The sequence below is a fragment of the Amphimedon queenslandica genome, unplaced genomic scaffold, assembly GCF_000090795.2.
Source record: "Amphimedon queenslandica unplaced genomic scaffold, v1.1 AMPQUscaffold_12194, whole genome shotgun sequence".
Taxonomy (NCBI): domain Eukaryota; kingdom Metazoa; phylum Porifera; class Demospongiae; order Haplosclerida; family Niphatidae; genus Amphimedon; species Amphimedon queenslandica.
The window spans coordinates 3,668-10,157 of NW_003547567.1; the positions used below are offsets into that span (position 1 = coordinate 3,668).

At 36.1% G+C, this 6,490-nt stretch overlaps 2 long non-coding RNA genes across 3 annotated transcripts in view; one reads left to right on the plus strand and one right to left on the minus strand.

Moving 5' to 3' along the window:
• Positions 1 to 2,615: 2,615 nt before the first annotated feature.
• Positions 2,616 to 2,922, minus strand: LOC109588282 (uncharacterized). Its single transcript, XR_002188059.1, has 2 exons — positions 2,841 to 2,922; positions 2,616 to 2,802 (listed from the first exon to the last, which is right to left on the minus strand). It is a non-coding gene; the product is annotated as an uncharacterized LOC109588282 (long non-coding RNA).
• A 761-nt stretch (positions 2,923 to 3,683) lies between these two features.
• Positions 3,684 to 6,490, plus strand: part of LOC109588280 (uncharacterized) — a 5,142-nt gene continuing 2,335 nt past the window's right edge. The window contains exons 1-4 of one of the 2 annotated variants that reach the window (XR_002188057.1): positions 3,684 to 4,211; positions 4,419 to 4,492; positions 5,158 to 5,359; positions 5,407 to 5,487. This is a non-coding gene — a long non-coding RNA (uncharacterized LOC109588280). Of the gene's footprint in view, positions 4,212 to 4,418; positions 4,493 to 5,157; positions 5,488 to 6,490 lie in introns of both variants that reach the window. The other variant, XR_002188058.1, reaches the window with a different exon arrangement.

Sequence of the window (6,490 nt, forward strand, 5' to 3'; positions counted from 1 at the left end):
CATACATATGTATGTGTATATGTGTGTACATTATTATTTATACATACACATCATGCATAGACACACATCACTATCACATGATACACACACACACACACACAGATACACTCATGTATGGATACACACACCATCACACACACCACACCTGTACACATGAAGGAGAGGTCCAGGGGCTCTCCTTATTTCAATACTAGAAGAATGTAGAACATTAAGGGGCGAGCCTAAGCTAGCAAAGCAATTATATGGCACTGGATCTATCCATCTGTAATCTACTCCCGATGATTTCAAAGCATGCATCATGATTTAGGCATAGCAAGCATGATTTACATGATAAAGTTTAATGCTGCTGATAAAATCACTTTATATCATTTATTTTATTTAACTTTTAGTCTTCTAGTTTCACATACACATTTCTTGCCTAAAAATGTCTGTAAAAATCCTTTACTTGACTTTAGATATAATATTATCCAATATTAACTGAGAAAATAATAATAAAATAAAACAATAATGACTGAGAAAAAGCTTGATTGACTTTCACAGTTTTAATAGCAATTGCATCAATAAAACGAGCTTCATAGGTTATTAATTGAATTTAAAACCTTCTATAGCTGCTAGAGAAGTCTTTGGACAGTGTATCTGCCTTATATTGCTGCTAGAAAGCTCATGATTCTTCCAGTGTGTTGGTTGCCATTTTTATTTTACTGTGACCGCTCCCACTTTTAATGAAAAATTGAAAATTGCATTGGTAATGCATATCTATCTACCGTATTAGATCTACGCATAAATAGGGGTGACGTACGAGGACAGACAGACGGGGCGTGACTGAGAGTATAGCTAGAGTGGGGCGAGCTCAGGCTCGCCCCAATTACTAATCTATTCTGGTACATGTCAGTTATGATTGTTAATGAATAATTATACAAAACTCAAGGAACATTGTATGTGGCTAATTTGTGACTCAATGAACCTACACACACACACACACTCATGTCACATTAGCTTATGTATAGATACATGTACATGTACATATACAAACATCACACACACAGATACATGATAATACTCACACACACATAACATGCACATTATAGATACACGTCACATACACACGTCATACATTCATAAATTCTCACATACATTATATGCACTATCATACACAGACACATCATAATGTATGTAATAGTACACACACACACGTCACATATAGACACACGTCACCATCACACACAAACACATGACACACAGAGACACACTAACAAACACACTTAATTATTAACAATCTGTTTTATGTACATTAATATAAATTATTCAGTTTCAAATACTGATCAACTATTGTGTATCAATGATGAGAATTACTGACCTGATGAAATCCTGTAATAATGTATTTCATTACATCTACCACTAGCTGAATACTGAGCATCAGGTTGTTTTGGAGTATTGATAGAAGATGATCTATCTCCTCCAATTATTATAAGATAGTCTTCACCATCAAAACTAGCTGATATCATTCCACAGTAGCCCTTCTTCATTGGACCATAATCAGAAGTAGAAGGAGAGAGTTCCCTCCACTTGAATGAATCCACATTGAAACAATGTAAGCTGTTTTGATAACCACCACCACTAGCTCCACCAAAATAATATATGTCCTTTCCTATGGCGACAGATGAATAGCCCCAGGTACCTGGTGGTGGGGTACCAGTAGTAGGTTTCTGGTCCCAAGCTCCAGTTGGTAAGTGGTACACCTCCATCACATCATAGTCTACTCCAGACCCGACCCCACCCCACATATATAGGTAGTCTCCTACCTTTACTGTGGAGTGTCTTTGTCTCTCCACTGGTTGATAGTCTATAGAGAACAAGAGGTACCAGTAACAGAGTAACAGTAATATTGTGATGAGTTAGAATAAGGACAGGATACAGTGGAGTAAAGTAAGTGAGAGAGTAAGAGAGACAAAGAATGAATCAAAGAGATACAAAGAGAAGAGAATAGTGGCCCTCACTTTTAGATGCCATTCTTGCAAAATACCAGCCCCACCCAAACCATAGATAATAGAGTACAGAGCTAGAGGGATTGGAAACGGGGCATCTCCGTATACATCGCTAGGATACGGATGCTAGTTGACATTTGGCTGTATTTTGGCATTTGCATCTGGCAACGCCTAGCAACGGAGGCTGTCTTTGAGCAAGAGCTGTCTTTTTGAGACCTGTCATTCCAGCAGTGGTGTCACTAGATATACGTCATTATTTATATCAAAGGAAGCAGAGGAGACCGGCATCTATCCCCAGACCGTCTAATTTTTATGTTGCTAGCATCATCATTTACACTGAATATTTGCTTTGGAATGAGAATGCTTAGAATGACATTTTGTTTTGTACCCTTATCTCAGTAGTGTTAGACAGAAAACAATAACTTATTCAACCACTCAATAGAGATTCATAATGTGGAGGTCGCCCACTATGTTTCGTTTGGAAATACGGTAGCATCTTTCTGTAACAATAGATCTACTGATTAGTTTGAGAGGTTTGTTTTGTACCCTTAACATAAAAACCAAAGGGTCTGTGACATTAGCTATCACACCATTGTATTGCTTAGAACACACCGGAGGTTGCCAACACAATTTCTATTCAATAGGTTGTACAAAACAAAAAATAGAACTAAATATAGTAAATGTGATCAATAATGATTGCTAATTCATAAAACACTGAATTTAAACTGCAAGCAGATACATTGCTACAGCAGACAGCTTGGGCAAACAGGAAGAATGTCTCTAAACATTATTGAAGGGTTACCTGCACAAAATAAGACTTTATGCAACAATAAACCACCTGAGAAGCTTGCTTACCTGCTTCAACTTTCAGCCATTTTTAATTTTACATACGAGTATTTAGAGAAATTATTTACGGTACTATCAACTAGCATTTTCCTGTTGCGGGATTGGAAACTAGGATTCCCTGGTGGACAACGTCCGTGATTGAATTGGGCGTTAAATAGAATAAATTTGACAATGTGGCTTGCTTTTCATGCGGAAATAATGAATTTTTGGTTTTAAAGCAGTACTGTAGTCAAATACAATGCATGAATTAAAATGCTAACCCCCCAATTCCATGCACACAATATCAACCTATCATCACCCAAAAGGAGAAACCTCTGCTTGTTTTTTAAAAGCTGTAACAGGTACGACAGTGGACTGTTCGCAGAAACAGTATTTCAGATATTACTCCTCTCACATAGCAAATCAGTAAATGAAACTATGACAGTTCCATGCACAATGATTGTGGCAACATTTCCAATGATCTTGTTAGTCTATTTTTACCCGTGTAATGGAGCAACAGGTACAAAAAGTTTTGAAAATTTGCAAGCAACAGAAATTTGAACAATATCACAGTATATTTGCAAAATAACAATGGTATCATTATTTTTTTCATTATAGTCATGTTACACAAACACTAAAGTATTAAAATATTATTAAAATAACAAAATATCAACATTGGTTTAAATACAGTCTTCCTTTGAATGTCGTCGATAAGTAGCCATTTTTTGACCACACCCACCAAAATCCAATCACTGACCCTGTGTCAGCCGGTTTGTACTGGTTTGAATGGATCACGTGACCTAGTTTCCAATCCCGGTTACGTAGTCTATAATATCTATGCCCAAACTATGCAACATAAGACCACACCCATTTATCCAAAATTCATAAAATGAGTTCCAGTCGTGGTGCCAGGAGAAAATCTCCTGCTGGTTCTACTAGACTCAAACCAAATCCCAACTTCTTTAATTCTCCTAGTCAAAGTGATGGGGTAGGTAAGGAGGGGAGTGTACCAGAGTCCTTATTGAAACAAGTTCGTAAAACCGGTTCACTGAACCTGTCAAACAGCCGGTAGGAGGCTGTGTGAGACTTGTAGCATGTTTTTTTAATTCACCAAAAATTACCAAATGATTTTTTTTTGATTTTCATTTTTATGACGCATTAATGAACATGCGGATGTATGAAAGTTAGTGGGTGAATGTGTATAATTACAGGGGCATTAGTGTTATTCCTCCTAAATTGTGGAGACTCAATATTGATCCTCCTGATGGTAGTACTGCTTCATTTGATGTTGATGAGAGATGGTGGGACCAGGTTGAAGTGACTAAACTGGATCTATCATCTAACGAAATCAAAGAAATATCTGAAGATATTGAAAACTTTAATTCATTGTCAGCGCTTGAGGTGAGAATGAAAATATAAGATTTTTAATATCATTATAATACATGTTTAGTGTACATGTATGTATGAATTAAATTGTAATAGCATGGTATACTGCATGGTTTGAGAGAACTCCCTTGAATGTTGTAGATTTGTTTATAGTTTAGTTTGTTTATTTTTGTATAAAGACTTATAATTATGTTTACATGTTGTGTGTTATTGTTATTATAGGTCCAGTACAATGAGTTAACATGTCTACCTAATAATGTGATCAAACTGGATAAACTATGTAAAATATTTGCAAGGTGAATATTGTATCCACTCTCTACCATATGTACATGTATATCTCTCTCCATGCATACATGTACTTATCTGTCGGGTATTAAATTTTATAAATTGACGAAAATTGTTTTAGTTTTGCTTTTTGGCTCATAAGGACATCAGAGAGTGAGAGAGAGAGAGGGAGGGAGGGATTTCTAATCAGCTTTTATTTCATGTGCTCCTCCTATTAGCTATACTGCATGGACAGTATTACCTCAATTTGTCTTCATAACATTGTCCATTAATTGATACTTGTACATGTACATGTGTATTTATAGTCATTTTCAGTTAATGATACATGTACATGTACTGCATGTTTTTTGTTTTTTTTTGCTTTTAGCTGCTTCATTGTAGTTAACTTATTAATTTGCTAACTTGATTCGTACACTTTACTAATCCATGAAAACTGTACCTAAGCAGTGGCACACACAATTTGAAGGAAAAGTGATAGAAAAACAGGAAACATTTCCTATCACCATGTACATATGTATTTTCTCTCCATTTTCTCATTTCTTTACTTGTTTCTTTTCTTTCTTCCCTTTCTTCTTTCTATTTTTCTTCCCTCCTTTTCCCTCCTCCCCCTCATTCTATTCCTTTCCTTCTTTCCTTTCTCTATGTATATCTCTCCCTCCCTCTCTTTCTATTATAGTCTCTGCTATATGTTAGGAAGGTTTGAGTCTCTTCATTATCTTCTCTTTGATGTTCTCCTCTTAATTAAATGAATGAGAGCTGACATCCTCCGGAAAGGAACAGTATTGGTCCTCTAGTATCTCTTGTATTGAAGAACCAGGAGACCACATGTGACGGCCAACCTCTCCCTCGTCCCTCAAGATCCCCTCGTGACCATACAAGTGAGAGATCATGTGACTTTTGATGATAGTCATGTGATGTTGTGTAGGTAAGGATGAGGAGTGGGTGGAGTGAGAGGAGGTGTGGTGAGAAAGGAAGTTGTGATGATGAAAGCTATGCTACCTCCTGAGTAAGAATATTAATGTGTCTTTTAATAAATACTGTATAGTTTAAATTTATGTGTGTGACCTAATATTTTTGTAAACAGCCAAAGTCACTTTCATTTTTAACGTGTTTACCCTGTAACCATGTGGAAGAATAAAAATTATAATTATTAATAAATTTTTGCTGCTTTTATCTTAAATTCTTGTTTTCGAAATTTGGCACATTTTTCACTGTTGACATGTGTACATGTACACACGTAGCTCCAAAATTTAGTGATGAGAATTAGCTTAAACATTTTACACAGCATGAGAATACAATGTACATGTACATTACACGTATTATATAGGCGGTAGCCTATATGTAGGATTGAGGTTGATTTTTCAAGATGGCGGCCGTTTTTATGATTTTCAAACACTTATAACTCTTTTATCTTACGTTGTACAGCCTTATAAATGGCTTAGATGAGCTCTCCTTCACTGAGCGATTCTCCTGGTACCTTTAAAGTGGACTGCACTGTAGCGGGAGCATTTCTGGAGAATAGGCCCAAATTCAAATTTCTACAAAATTCTTCAGACTTTTTCTTCTTCTTCTTTCATCTTCTTCTATCAACACAGAAATCTTTTAAGCCAGGGAACCGCTCGAGTTGGCTTTTACATCATTCCTTTGTGCTTGAGTCAAGGACTGGACATGTGGCTTCAAAAAGAAGCAAAGACAGAGAACATTAGAACAATGGAAGACAAATTCCAGCTGGAGCACCGCGTGGGTTTGTGGTTTGACGCCATTTTAATTTATGCGCACGTGATTCGCATGAATATGATTAACCTAACCACATAATCAAAACACTGAAAACAGAATGTAATTTATCAATTTAAGAAAAAAGAATGGAAACAAGTAAATAAAAAACATTAAAAATGGAAAAGTAGTAGGATTAAATTGTAAAAAAGTAAAGAAACAAGAGGGTACTTGCAAACTGGTGATGTAAGAAATCCTACACCACTGCATGAAAGACATGGCTTCCACATAGTTAT